Source organism: Microcebus murinus, chromosome 24, assembly GCF_040939455.1.
Source record: "Microcebus murinus isolate Inina chromosome 24, M.murinus_Inina_mat1.0, whole genome shotgun sequence".
In the NCBI taxonomy this organism is placed as follows: Eukaryota; Metazoa; Chordata; class Mammalia; order Primates; family Cheirogaleidae; genus Microcebus; species Microcebus murinus.
The window spans coordinates 19,094,504-19,110,119 of NC_134127.1; the positions used below are offsets into that span (position 1 = coordinate 19,094,504).

The 15,616-nt window shown below is 36.8% G+C and overlaps 1 protein-coding gene and 1 pseudogene across 2 annotated transcripts in view; one reads left to right on the top strand and one right to left on the bottom strand.

Annotated features, from left to right (window-relative positions):
- The window catches only part of XPO7 (exportin 7), an 83,774-nt gene that overhangs the window by 16,994 nt on the left and 51,164 nt on the right, over positions 1-15,616 (top strand). The window lies entirely within an intron of this gene.
- Positions 178-760, bottom strand: LOC109729831 (large ribosomal subunit protein eL29-like; annotated as a pseudogene).

The window sequence follows — 15,616 nt, forward strand, 5'->3', positions numbered from 1 at the left end:
GGGTGGTTTTTATATTAAGCCTGTGTGATATATGTTACATTTACTAAAATTGAGAATTCTGGACAATTATCTGAATATTGCCTTTTTCATTCTGTGTCCTCTCCTAGAAGCCTTTTTAGACACGTTGGATCCTCTTGATGTCTCCTGTATGTCTTTTTTTTTTTTTTTCCTGCCTCAGGTTTATTTGTACAAATAGTACAGGAGGACCCCAGCCCCATGTAGACAGCAGCCCAGGGGTCACACCAGTCCTTCTGTCTTCATGTTGACAAACAGAGACTTCTACTCTGGAGCCTTTGTGGGGGCCTGGGCACCTTTGGGATCCTGAGCATGAGCTGGAACTGAAGCTGGTGCTGTGACTGAAGCTGTGGACTGGGCCTTGGTTTGATCTTTGGCCTTTGGCCAGCAGAGCCTGAGACCCTTGGCAATGTGCACACGAGCACGCTTCCTAAGCTTAGGGTGGGCAATGTAGGCAAGTCGACTGAGCTTGAGGCTCATGCCCCTTGGGATCTTAGCCTTAACCTCCTTGGGCTTTACAAGGGCCTTGACAGCTTCAGCACGTGCACTCATGGCCTTGGCGTTGTTGGCCTGCATCTTTCTTCAGGCCCTTCTTTTTGTGCTTCTTGGCGAAGCACATGTTCCTCAGGAATTTGGGGTCCACCCACTCTCCAATTCGTATCTTTGTGATTGGGGTTTCTTGATGCCATTTCTGTGCCACTTTTCGTGACTGGTTGTGTGTGGTGTGGTTTTTGGAGGTGGCCATGTCTACACCATAACCCGCGGCTAAGCCCAGGACTAGAAGAGCTCTCCTGTATGTCTTAACCTCGTATTTCATATCTTTATTTCTCTTTTCTGGATAATTTCCACAGCCTTTATATATTTATTTTTCATTTCACTAACTGATTCTTCAACTGTGATTATTCAGCTTTTTAACCTATCTATTGGAGCTTTTGTTTCATTGGCTTATATTTTGCATTTTTCAGAGTTTTATCTTTATTCAAATCTGCCTGTCCTATTATCATAGTGCCTTGTTCTCTTAATGTTTTGATTACCTTAACATTTATACTTATCTCTTTCATATTATCCAGTTTCTTGAAGTCTTAGGTTATGAGCTAAACCGCAGTAGAGATTTATCCATGGGAACCTTGTGTGACCTGGATTGGAGGTGCCCTCATCCAGAGAGGTTTTGCATTTAATTTGCCTTAGCACCAAATTGTTGTTGGCCCAATGGCAATTTATATTAATATAACTAACGTTTCTTGATCTGCAGTTTCCTGAACCAAAGTGTGACACTAGTCCTTACTTACAAAATCTCAGGAGATTTTTATTTTTCCTTTACCCAGAATTCAGATCAAGACAGGCAAGTCTTATTATCTTCTTATACTGATGGGCAAATTTTAAAACTTTTAATATCATTATTATATGTTTAGTCTACCCTTGTATTGAGATACTTTCTTTTCTTATATAAATTGAGAATCCCTAGGGTCATGGTTCTGGCTCCTTATCTCATGCAGGCCCAAAGCATCTCATCTTTGCAAAGATGTCAAAACACAAGCCCCAAGATTACCAAGACAAAAACCTAACACTCCCCATCTACATCAGGACATTCACAGGTTAGCTTTCCTGTCTAACTACTCTAGTGTCAGTTCCCTAGTTGATTTCCTGTGCTCTTCAGTTAGGGTGGCCATGCATCTGAAAGGATTTTTGTGTTATTTAAATAGTAGCTCTACATGTTTGTGGCAGGAAGGTTTGAAGATAACTAGTTTGCCGTATTGCTGGAACCAGGTGCCTTAGTTCTTTTGATTTTTATATCAAGGTGTAAGCTTCTTCCAGGTGAACAAACCTAGAAATTAATTGGAAATTAAACTAGTTTGGACTTTATGCCCAAAATTATACAAGGGAGAGTTAGGATTAAAACTCTAGTCTTAAGCTTCAAATTCAGGGATCTTTCCAGTACTCCCTCTTTTCCATTAAATACAGATAGTCCTACCTCATATATTTGGTGTGTACATTTGTTTTCACTGACTATCTTGGCCTTTTGCTTCTTTCTCATAGAAGGATTTAAGAGGAATTTGGTTTGTTTGTTTGTTTGCTTGTTTGTTTGTTTGTTTTAAGCAAGACCTAAATTTTAATCCTTATAATAGTGGTGTGACCTTGGGCAAATAACTTTAACCTTCATAGCTTTCATTTTCTTATATGTAAAATGGTATCTTATATGTAACTTGGTGTTGGGTCTTCCTGCTAATTAAATCCACAGCCCCTCTTGTGCTGGTGCACAGTCCACATAAGGGGTAGGTATGAGGCAAGCTCTCTTTCTCTCACTCTCTCATTTCTGCAAGTCCCAGGGACTCAGTCTGCTTTCCTCATTTTTGGTAGTTGCCACTATCTATTCTGTCCCTCCTTGGTGCTTGCTTTTTTTTTTTTTTTTTTTTTTTTTAAGACAAAGCCTCACTCTGTTGCACTGAGTAGAGTGCCTTGGTGTCCGCCTAGCTCACAGCAACCTCAAACTCCTGGGCTCAAGCGATCCTCCCACCTCAGCCTCCCAGGTAGCTGGGACTACAGGCACATGCCACAACCCCTGGCTAATGGCTTTCTTTTCTAAAACTTTTTTGTGGAGTGTTTCTCTCCAAAACAACTTTATAGGACCCTTTCCCCCTAACAGTTTTACTTCTACTGCTGGAAAGATTGGCGGGGAAGAACAATAACGACAGTATTTAATAAGCTCCCCTCACATACTGGGCATTTTGCTAAGTATTTTGTATATATCATCTAATTTAAACCTCTTGACAACACAATCAGGTATGTACTATTATTACTTCCATTTTATTGATGAGGAACCTGAGGCACTCAATTTTATCACAGCTAGTAAGTTAAGGAGTAGGAATTCTAACCGAAATCGGAACTATTCCAGTTATAAAATCCTGTTATATGCACTAAAGATCCAAAAGATATCAAATTCTTATAGTTGTGGTCCATGTCTTACTGTTTCTTTTCTTTCTTTTTTTTTTTTTAATTTTTTACTTTTTGGGACTTCAAGATTAGATGTGTCTTACTGTTCCTTGAAGCCCTTCTGTGATGGCAGCTGCAGGCGTCTCTGCCCTCTCATTTCATCCTGTTGGAAGTGAGCCTCAGTCTCCTCCCTCTGTCTGCTATCCCTACTTGTGTTAGAATCACCTGCAACCCCACCTCAGCCTAGTATCAGAAGTTTGACTGTGGCAATTTGATTTCTATTTTTTTAAGATCAACACCCCTGAGTAATTCTTATCAATAGCTATTTGGAGATCACTGATAATTATTCCTTCCATCTGGCCTATCTTTATGTCCATATGATATATAGTCAACAGGGCAAGTTTTGCCCTTTTGTTTCACAAAAGCAATTTGAGTCTCAGAGTCTGCAATCTTGCACAACACCCAGGTCACTAGATTTTTGCCCTGTAAAGAATGTGTAATGCCTGTTTTCACCAATGTTACTGTAAGGGTTAAATAACACATATTTTAAAGGTAGTCTCTAAAGATTAATGTCCAAACTTTTATGGATCTTCAAATTTTGTGAGGCCACAAAAGCAGCATTTCTGCAGTATTTCATGATTCCTTGGTTCATCATCTGATCCACACAAAAAAGGATTATTTGGTATTAGCTGGGAAACTATATATTGTATCTTTCTCTTAGAAATTCATGATGTACATTAGCACACTGAAGACTCTTATAAGTTCTTTTGTTTAAAAATGCTTTTACTTTAACGTAGCAGTTCCCAAACTGGAATTTTTTTTATTCATGTAATCCTATTAATGGCCAATGTAAAACGCTCACTGCTCTGTAGGCAGAATTTTCCTGGGTTTTTTTCTTTGTATTTTTTTAATGTTTTTTCCCATTTGAAAAAGAGAGGAATACTGTCTACTTGCAGTAGGGTGGTTTTGAGGGTGAAATGCTAGTTGAGAGGTAAACATTGTTGAGTGGTTAACTAAGCTATTCACTGCCTATGTAAGTGCCTTGCTATTGCACTACCAGTCTCAGCAAAATAAAAACTTACTCTGCCATCAGCCTTTAGAGTAACATCTATAATTTACATAATCACTGGTAGATTATAAATTACCACCCTAGAGCATATACAAATTCATATTGGTAAATGAATGAATCAGTCTTATTTGGGTTTATTTTATTAAATGTATTTCCAGAACACACTTGAGTTTCATCACTAAACTACTTGTTCACTTTTTAAAACATCTTCATCTGTTACATTTCATGCCGAAGCACTTTTGATCTCTCCACTACCAAGAAGATTAAACCTCTTAGTACTCATATAGTAGGAAGGACTTCTAATTGATGTTTTGCTAGCAGACTCCACAGGAGCTGAGTTTAGTATACTTTTCAAACTGTGCTTGTCTAGTTCCCTAGGATTCTGAAGTAGCTCAAAGCTATTTCCTTCTGTTACCATCACTGCTCCTGTCACTGCAATGTCCCCGTCTATTACAGCCTGCCAGTTGCCAGCACAGGGAAGGTATTTCTTTTTTGAGTTTAATAAATACTAAAAGGCTTGCTAAAATCACCAGAAGTTACTGACTGTAACTTTGTTTAGCTATAGAGGGTCAAGCAGAAATTGACATACCCTGGATCAACAGGGAAATCAGTGCCTGGTTCTTGGCATCTTTGTTCCTCTTTTATAAAAACTGTATATTTATTAAGCAGCTACTATGTTCAAATTGATATTCAGTTTTTACAAATAGAAATGTTACATGGGTACATGGAAATCTTCAAAGGTCTTGGAGTAATTTATAAAGAAGATATAAATTTTGCATTAAGCTCCCGAGTTTCAGTAACCTTCAGAGTTGCATGGACCGTATCTTGAGAGCCACTGAACTAAAGAACTTTGTATAGTCTCATTGGCTGTTATACTCGGCACTCATTTTGTGTATTCTTTTGAGAAAGATGTGAAAATAACTTCTTGTGTTTTTAAGGAATTGGCACACAATATGGCTTTCCCTGGCTTGTCAAGAATTAAGAACCTGATATTTTATGGCAGTTCATTTTGAGTGTCATCAATTAAATAAAATATTTAGGACTATAGTGTGAGGGTGCTATGGTGATTGACAATCTCTTTCAAAATACTCTTTCACATCATCTGAAAGATATATAGGCCGTTTTATTCTTTGGATTGCTGTAACTGAATACATTTTTCTCACAAATGTTTGTTGGTGCAGTTTGTTTAAAGAAATAAGATTTAAGGGTATGAAAGCAGATTTTGATAGTATTTAAGGGTGAGCAATTTTATTTAACACATATAGCATTCCTTATTTTCTTTTCTCCCATTTTCCCGCTAGTAAAGATAAGGTTCAGATGAGAGTTCTCATTTTCTCCCCAAATATCTTACAGATTTAAAAGATATCCTACTGTAAAAAAGCAGTTATTGCTGGGCATGTGGCTTGCCCCTGTACTCCCAGCAATTAGGGAAGCCAAGGCAGGAGCCATGCCTGAAGTCAAGAGTTTGAGACCAGCCTGGGTAACATAGTGAGGCCCTGTTTCTACAAAACGTTTTAAAAATTACCTGGGAGTAATGGCATGCACCTGTAATCCCAGCTACTTGAGAGGTTGAGTGAGGTGAGAGGATCACTTGAGCCCAGGAGTTCAAGGTTACAGTGAGCTATGACTGGGCCACTGTACTCCAGCCTGGGTTATTGAACAAGACTCTGTCTCTTTTAAAAAAAAAAAAAAAAAAAAAAAGGCATTTATTTATTGGCTGCTTGCTCTGTGCTCAGCAGTTGAATATCATGGGAAGATAAGTTTTAAACTCTCATTAAAGAGTCAAAGATAAGCCGGTACAGTGGCTCACGCCTATAGACCTAGCACTCTGGAAGGCCAAGGTGGGAGGATCACTTGAAGCCAGGAGTTTGAGACCAGCTTGAGCAAGAGCGAGACCCCATCTCCACACACACACACACAAAAAAAAAAAAAATAGAAAAGCTAGCCAGGCTTGGTGGCTCACACCTGTAGTCCCAGCTACTTGGGAGGCTGAGACAGGAGGATTACTTGAGCCCAGTAGTCTGAGGTTGCTGTCATGACGCCAAAGCACTCCATCTGAGCAACAGAGTGAGACCCTGTCTGAAAAAGAAAAAAAAAGTGAAAGAGAAAAAAGCAGCATATGGTTAAAGTGTAAAAATCTGTCTTGGTGAGTTCAAAGGTATGCTAGAGAATGGTCTGAATTCAGAATGGTCTGAATGTTCAGAAAGGCTTCATGAAAAGAATTAAGACAAGCCAGTAATTTTAATAGAAAACAGAAATGCTATGGACAAAATGTATCTGGATTTCAGCAAAGCATTTGATAAAATTTCTCAGACTCTCATGGATACTAGGTAATTGGCTAAAATGTAAAAATTCATATAATCTCAAGTATTTGTTGAGTCATTGAGTAACTAGTTGAATGGCCAGACCCAAGAGTGGTAATTGGTGGATCATTGACAGCTAGGAATAAGGTCTCTCTTTTGGCCCCCAAGACTGATCATAGACTTATCTTGTATTTTTATTGATAAATAATATTTTTGTCAGTAACTTAGAGAAGGACATTCATTCAGTATATGTTTATTGAATACCTCCTGAGTTATATGTTCCAGCATGACCTCAGAAATTAAAAAAATACCTAACATATATCCTATCCTTAATTTTAAATGGTTTAATCTCAAAGGAATTATTCTTTAATACCAAAGGAAACTCATATAAACAATTACTGGAATAGAAGTTTAACATGCTGGTCATAGACAGGGTGAAGGGGTGGATTGTTTGATAAAAGCTAGAAAAATCTTACTAGACTGAAACAGTTATCCAAATCTGACAAGATAAAATTTCATACACATTAATGCAAGATCCCACAAATAGGTATGGAAAAATTACATAGGTATAAAATGGGAAATATCTAGTTTAACAACGTGTTTGGGGGAAGGGGAAAGAGGACTTCTGAAATTATTAGCAGTATGGCAGGTACAGTTTCTGAAAATTCTTCTATACAATGCCCAGAAATGCTTAGGAAAATATAAAATAAATCCTTTTAAATACACAGTCGGCCTTACTCAGAAAAATTAGGAAAATCCCTTGGGAGCAAAATTGAGTAGGAAGAGTTCCATTTTCTATTGTATGGCAAACTAACTTTTCTGGAGTACCTTGTTACTATAATAAAAGTAGAACCTGTTTAAATTTGATTAAGCCTCCTTTTTAATGCATTGACAGGCTTGTAAGAAAGAAATAAGGGAAAGTTTCCTTAATGTCCTCCATTAATTATTTTAAATGAACCTGCTCAAACTGGAGTGCGAGGTGGAATGGTGAAGTCACAGGTCCCTGTGCTGGGTCAGATACCAAAATGAAACGCCTATGCTGCTGGCAAGCTGAGAAAGCTGAAGCTGAGACTTTCACGTTAATCCAGGACCCCAGAAAGAAACTGGAGTTGTTAGCCACTCCAGCCACTGAGCAGAAACAGGAAAATGTACGTAGGTGCTCAGGATTTCCATAGATTTATGTCAATCAATTTGAGCTTATAAACAAAGAATACCCCCCACACACAGATGCATGCTCAGAAAAAGCCACCATAAATGAAATTCAGCACAAACTCTAAGCAGCGGGTTTAGATTATGCCATCCTCCCATGCACACACATCAGATACTGACTTCAGGTATTGGAAAATCATCAGATAAAAACTGAAAAGATAAATTATGTCTGAAATGTTCAACAAAATGATCTTTAAAGGAAAAAACAAGCAAAAGTGACTATCAAAAACAATGAGGCATATTTGAAAAAGAAATAGAATATGTTAAAAATATAATTGAAATTTTAAACTAAGTGAATAGATGACATATTAAACGCAGCACAGAAGAGAGAGGTCTAGAAGATCTTAAGACACTGTTCAGAATATAGCATAGGATGACCAAGAGCATGAAAAGTATGAGAGGTTAAGACATGGGAGAGTAAGTTATCTGACATACCTAGAAAGAGAAGGAGAAACAAATATTTGAAGAATATAGCTGAGAATTTCCTAGAACTGAAAAAGCATGAATCTAAGTTAAAGGAGCTCCGCATATTCAAAACAAGATATAGTTTTAAAAATCATACCTACACACATTGCAGTAAAGCCACAAACCATAAAGACAAAGATGTGCTATTAAAAACAGAAAGAAAACATCATCTGCAGAGAAGGGACAGGCCGAGAGCAACATCTCAACAACAACTGGGAAGCCAAAAGAGAAAAATGTTGACCTAACGTTGTGTATACCCAACAAAATTATCTTTCAAGAATGAAGGCACTCTAAGTCATTTTTAGGTAAACAAAAACTAAGTTTACCACCAACACATCCTTCCTTAAGGAACATCCGTAAAGGATATACTCTAAAAGGCATTATCATAGAGGTGTTTGGCTATATGAGAAATAAAGGTAAGCAAAAAATTGGTAAACATAGGTAAATCTAAACAACCAGTGTATGAAATAATAGTAATGTCTGATTTTTAGGGCTAAAAAGGCACAACCAAAATCATGGCCAGTTACAGTGTAACACAGGAGACAACTGGTAAGAGTTCTGCTCTAAAGCCATGTTATTCAGGTGGGGGAAAAGATTGCCTAACTTTGGACTTTTAAAGGCTATGTGGTAACTAGTATTGGGGAGAAAACTGGAAATCAAATAAGCAAACAAATTTTTTTTAAAAACAAAAAGTCAAAAAGCAGAAAAAAGTAGGGTACATACAGCACAAAGGAAGAAAGGAGTCTAAGGTATATCAGAATCACAAATATTAAGTAACTTCAAAGTTAAAAGTCAATTTGAGTGAATTGAAAACAATTATATAGAAGAAATAAAACTTTACCCACCATCGTACACACATATCATACACATTATCAATAGGCTTTTAGATGTAAAGATGGGAGTAAAAGAAACAAAGCTTTTAAAGATACTATAAAAGAATATATTTATGATTTTATGATAGAGAAAGATTCCTAAACAGAGCAAGCAAAGTGCAAGCAAAGAGCAAGCAAATCATAGAGGAAAATAATAATAAGTCAGGCTTTATTAAAATTGAGATCTTATGTTCATCAAAAGACACTGTATGAATGAAAAAGCAATCCACAAAATGGGAGGAGAGACAACACATAACCAACAAAGGCTTTTAGGGATCGGAAGAGTCACTAAATAACAAAAGGTTCAACTCCTAAATTTGTATCTACCTCATGACGTAGCTTCAGAATATATAAAGTAAAAACTGATAAAATTATATATAGGACAAAACCACAAACCCAGTATTATAGTTAAAAATTTTAGTCATTGATAGGCCAGGAGCCAGAATAATAACGATATAGGAGATTTGAACACAAGTTAACAGGTCGGGACATGGGGACAGGTTGATAGACATTCTCAAGCACACATGGCACTTTTGTAGAAATGAACAAGAAGCAAAGAACTAGAGTGGTAAGCAGGCCCTCAAAGCCCAGAAGAATGAGCATGATGGATTTGAAAGCCATAGAGACCAGAGGGTTCTTAATGAAGAATAATGGAGAGTTGATTTAGAATAGGTAGATTTGAAGTCAGATTATTTTCCAAATTGATAATAGGTCCTACTCTCACATATTTACCTAAAAGTGAAACCTAGCCCTTAATTAGAAGCAAAATACAGATTTCAAAGTGCAAATCATGTGCTGAATAATGACATTTCAATCAACGATGGACCACATGTATGACAGTGGTCACATAAAACTATAATGGAGCTGAAAAATTCCTGTCACTTAGTGATGTGGCCCTCAGTGCAACACTTACCTTTTCTGTGTTTGGGTATGTTTAGATACACACACTTCTCACTGTGTTACCATTGCCTATAGTATTCAGTACAGTAACATGCCGTACAGGTTTATAACCTGGGTGTGTAATAGATATACCATCTAGGTTTGGGTAGGTACGCTCTGATGTTTGCACAATGAAATTGCCTAATGTCGCATTTCTCAGAATGTATTCCTGTCATTAAGTAATGCATGACTGTACTCTAAAGGAGTTTTTAAATGTTACATTTATATACTAGACTGACCCACATAAAATTGCCATTTTTACAAGTCAAAAATGACTAGATATTTGACATTTTCATGTGGTTCAACCTAATACAAGATGTGGAGTTGAGCTTTTCTAGTTTTATTTTTTTTTATTCACTCTTCTCCAGATAAACAAGTATTAGTAGGCCAGAATTCAACACCCTATCAAAAGTGTCTGTGCCTGAATCTTCCTGAATTCATTTAATATTTTACACACCAGAAGGCGTCACAGGCTTTAGTAACAACATATTCTCAGACTAGAAGTAAATGTGGGACTATTTCAAAGAAACCATTTGGCTCCTCCAAGGATCCTTTGAAAAGCCAGTAAGTACCCTAAGAAGTATGTGTGGACTCATGTATAGTTATTTGAGTTTTTACCAGGAAACACTTCCCTAGGCCTTTGGGCTTCCAGCAGGAATAGCGCATTAGGGGTCCTGAGATGAGAACAGATCACATTAGTTTCCAAGTCAAACTAATTACCTAAATGTTTGCTAATCTCTCTGTTCAAATGATATCCTGCTTCTAGTTTTCTATTTTACTATTAACCTTCGCAGAAAATTTCATAAACTGACACAGTAGTTCCAGAAATGAACATTGTAGGCAAAGTTAGTTTATTCTCACCCTGTGAGGTTTAATTTCCACATTTATAAATGACTTTTCTTCCTACTATAGCACAAGTCTTCCTGGCTTAAGCGACTATTGCTCTTTGGGATTCAGTAGTTTTTCTGGCAGCAGTCAAAAGACTGACCCAGACATCATTTGCTTATTGCCTACCTAGAGATAATTGCCCACATAGCTGCCTTTATCTGAAAGTCTACATATTGATAGCGTGACACTGACAAGTAACTCTTAGATTCTTACTATATGTGATACTTCTATTATTGCCACTCAGATAGGAGGTATTTTATGCATTAATTGTGCCAAAGTAGTTACAGAAAGGTTTACCATTTGAGAATTAGTTAAAAGCAATGTGATGGGGAATATTTTTTTAAAGATCAATGTGGTAGAAAAGGTACCATCAACTGTAGTGTTAAAGGCCAAGTGCTTCCTTCCTTTCTCCCCCCCCCCCCGCCCCCCATAATGACTGAGGTATTGCGGACTAAAGTATATTGCACAGGCTGCTCTGATTCTTTGCCAGGAGTCAGGAAAGCTCAGACATGCTCATGGCAGTGGTTTTTTAAAAAACACTCTACCTCACAGTCTTCTAGTCTCTAACTTTCATTTATTGTTCACTTCTGAACTTTACTGATTGTTCACTTCTGAACTTTACTTGATTGTTTTTGGTAGAGACTTGCAGATAGATTATTTAGTTTTTTGAAGTTTGAGAAGTCTTACATTTCTAAAGAAAATGTAGATAGTTATAAGTACTTTGCTTTAAACCTAATTACCAAAGTAGGAACAGAGATACAAGTTTCAGTGTGTATATGTGTATTTTTTTTTATTTTATTTTATTTTATTTTTTTTTGAGACAGAGTCTCACTCTGTTGCCCCAGATAGAGAGTGTACTGGTGTCATCATAACTCACAGCAACTTCAAACTCTTGGACTCAAGTGATCCTCCTGCTTCAGCCTCCCAAGTAGCTGGGACTACAGGTGTGTCCCGCCATGCCCGGCTAATTGTGGTAATTTTTTTGTAGAGATGGAGTCTTACTCTTGCTTAGGCTGGTCTCGAACTCCAGAGCTCAAGTGATCTTCTTGCCTCAGCCTCCCACAGTGCTAGGATAGATTATAGGCACCATGCCAGCCCCAAAATGTATTTTAAGGTCATTCCTATTGGGAAATGGGTTTTCTTTTGGTTGGTTTGAGATTTTAGAAAAATTAGCCTACTTATTAAGTGAGTTTGTTTTTGACTTAACACACAGCCATACCCTAAAATATTTTAGTTATCTAGCTGGGCTGAATGGATCTGAAGTTATATCATCTCCTTAGTTGTCATTTCTTTAATCTCGTGTGTTTCATAAGCTTTTAAGGACATTTCCAAAGAAACATTTGCCTGAAGATTTAATTAGCATTAGTTCTGTTCGTTGAAGGAATATTTCATGTTCTTCAACTATAGGAGCTAATTTTTGTTCCCTAAAGAGAAGAGTAAATTGTTCTCCCCATCAAATGAGCGTTGGTGAAGTTATGTTGAGCCATTTAGGTTGCATGATGTCTGTTTTGGGGAATATTACTGTTGTTTTCACTTCAGCTGCTAGATTGTCAGGTTAGTTTCAAGTTATCTTTATTAGTCTGCAAATGTTACATGGACTTTCTTGGATAAATTTAAATAGCAGTATCTTGCAACAGATTGTTAATATAAGAAAGTGTTCTATGAATTAAGTATATATAGTACATACATATTTTCCTATTTCTGTTTCAGTAGGCTTTCCTTAAATTAATTCATGTGAAATTTATATTTGCCTTTTACTTTCTTAAAAAGCATGATTAAGCTGCAGGAACTTACAGAGAAAATGTTTTCAATTGAAATGCATCAGAGTTGTGTTCAGAAATTGAAAAGAGGGCAGAACACCAGATATACTATATAAAACAGAAGACTCATATGGCAAACTAAGGTATATTTTGCTGACTTTTCCCATGTAGACATGTTTTTGGGTGGGTGGTAGGGGATAATTTAGAAAAATAACAGTAGGTTTTTAAATGTGAACATTACTTTGAAATGACTTTATAAATCTAACTATTGAAGAACTTTCCTATATAGATCCTCTAGCAGAAGAATATTTTATACCAAATATGTACAATATGGATTCTAATTTCAATCTGAAGAGAGCCACTCTCAGTTACATAATATTTGACTGTGGATGACAGTGTTCTAATGCTTATCTATTCAATTAGAGAATTTTAACCATTCTATTGCCCTGTCAAGTGGCCTAAAGGTAAGGATAGGGGCTGAAACCTAAGATGGAAAATGTCATGTTTTAGTATAGAACATTGTTTAGTAAACCACATATTATGAAGATTAAAATTGTGTAAGAAAGAATAGGACTTTTTAAACTGGCAAATTATATTTGTTTTTGCTAGACTTTTTTTCCCAAACAGTTTTAGATTTATAGAAGAATGAGCAGAAAGTACAGTGAGTCCCCACATACCCCCTTATTCTCTACGCCCCCAACACACACAATTTCCCTATTAATAACTTTTGCATTGGTGTGGCGTATTAACGTTTGGTGATCCAATATTGGTACATTATTAACAAGTAAAGTCCATTCTTGGTGGTGTACATTCTATGGGCTTTGACAAAGGTATATGACATTTATCCCCTATTACAGTATCATACAGAATAGTTTCACTGAATAAACATCTCTTATCCATCCTTCCCTCTGCCAACCACCCTTTGCCCCCAAAACCACTGCTCTTTCTCCTGTCTCTATGGTTTTGCCTTTTCCAGAGTATCATCAATGTAGTTGGAGCTATATATTATGTAGGCTTCAGATTGGCTTCTTTCACTTAGCAATGTGCATTTAAGTTCCTCCATGTCTTTTTGTGGCCAAGTTTTGGCAATTTTGAATAAAGCTGCTGTAAACATTTGTGTATAGGTTTTTGTGTAGACATAAGTTTTCAAGTCTTTGGGGTAAATACCAGGGAGTGCTATTGCTGGATCATATGGTAAGAGTGTAGTTAGTTTTGTAAGAAACTGCCAAACTGTCTTGTAAAGTGACTACCATTTTTCATTCTCACCAACAGTTCCTGTTGTTCCACATCTTTGCCAGCATCTGGTGTTGTCAATGTTTTGGATTTTATCATTCTAATAGGTGTGTAAAAGTATCTCATTGTTGTTTTAATTTGCAATTTCCTGCAAATTAACCATTTTTTCATATGCGTATTTGCCATCTTTATATCTTTGGTGAGGTGTTTGTTCAGATCTTTTGCCTATTTTTTAATTAGGTTGTTTTCTTATTGTTTTAAGAGTTCTTTCTATATTTTGGAATCAGACTTTTGTGAAGATTTTCTCCCAGTACGTAGCTAGTCTCTCTCTTAAGCAATTTAGATTCTGTTTGTAAATGCAGAATCTATCAATCCTGGAACTAGTAACGTAGAAAGAAGGGAGGAAACTCAAAGATTGCTGAAGGTCCTTGCCTATTCTCCATGCCAGTTGGTATGTATTTGGCTAGCTGAATAATAAACCTAAGTATAATTGCTTGAATCTAAAATCCATTTTATCTAGTCATCGTGAACTTGGTGATTTGTAGCCTTAGAGAATTGGTGTGATTGTGTATTTGATCACTTCCATTGCTCTATTATATGTAATTCAATGTTTAAATGGAGCTTTTACTATTTTAATAGGATTCTGCACAAAATATCCCCAATAGTCTGAAATTTGAATGTTGTGCCAAATTTGATATTAAGAACATAAATCTAAAATAATAAATGTGCATGGCCCAACAGTATCTCTCTGCAGTGCAGATTACATAATAAAAAACTCAAAAGCAAATAGCTATTGGAAACCAGGACCAAATGAAGTAAAAGTTTATATAACTCTCACATTTTGTCTCCTTTAATAACTAACCAAAAGGCTACCAGTTTCTGGACTTTAAAAGTCATTTGTTTGGACCTGGTGCAGTGGCTCAGACCTGTAATCCTAGCACTCTGGGAGGCCGAGGTGGGCGGATCGTTTGATCTCAGGAGTTCAAGACCAGCCTGAGCAAGAGCAAGACCCCATCTCTACTAAAAGTAGAAGAGAAATTAGCTGTACAGCTAAAAGCATATAGGAAAAATTAGCCGGGCATGGTGGCACATGCCTGTAATCCCAGCTACTCAGAAGGCTGAGGCAGAAGGATTGCTTGAACTCAGGAGTTTGAGATTGCTGTCAGCTAGGCTAATGCCATGGCACTCTAGCCCGGGCAACAGAGTGAGACTCTGTCTCAGGAAAAAAAAAAAAAAAAGCCATTTATTTGATCATGCTTGCTATATGGTAAAAATCCCTATTAAGTCTGTAAGGCAAAAAAATCTGATCTATCAAGACAGTTGTCACATCGACTTAAAATGCTAGAGACATTGGTTAACACTCTTAACAGGAGTATTGAACAATTATAAGATTATTCTCCCAGTGTAGACCTACTTATAAAAATGCAGTTTTCAGGAAACTGGTAATAGAGCAGGAAAGTTTATTTACGTTTGTGATAGTTTCAAACTGCAAATTTGGGTCCCCAAATAGCTGAGTGTTGGCCTCCTTTCATCAGGTGATCTGCCTAGCCTACATAATCTACTTTCTTACTCAACCATTTCACAGTGGTGTACATTGTTTTGGTCTTTTAATACCATCAGCATGGCAGAAACAAGTTCTATAAAAGGCATTTGAGAGACAAACAACCTTCTTTTTTATAAAGAAGGAAGCGAAGGTGGCAAAAGCCAAGTGTATATATGTTCTTTTTTGTTGGTTTGTTTTTTCCTTATTAGAACTCCATTTGTAAATTACAAGGTACAGTTTTTTTTAATGACTACAGCTTATTGTGGCTTTTAAATGCTGTAAGTAACCATGCCATGTAATACCAATTTCATAGCCAGCCTTTAAGTTTACACAACTGCCTTTGTCTTTGGAATGTTAAACGAGAGTGAATTGTTAGTTCAGGGCTTTTT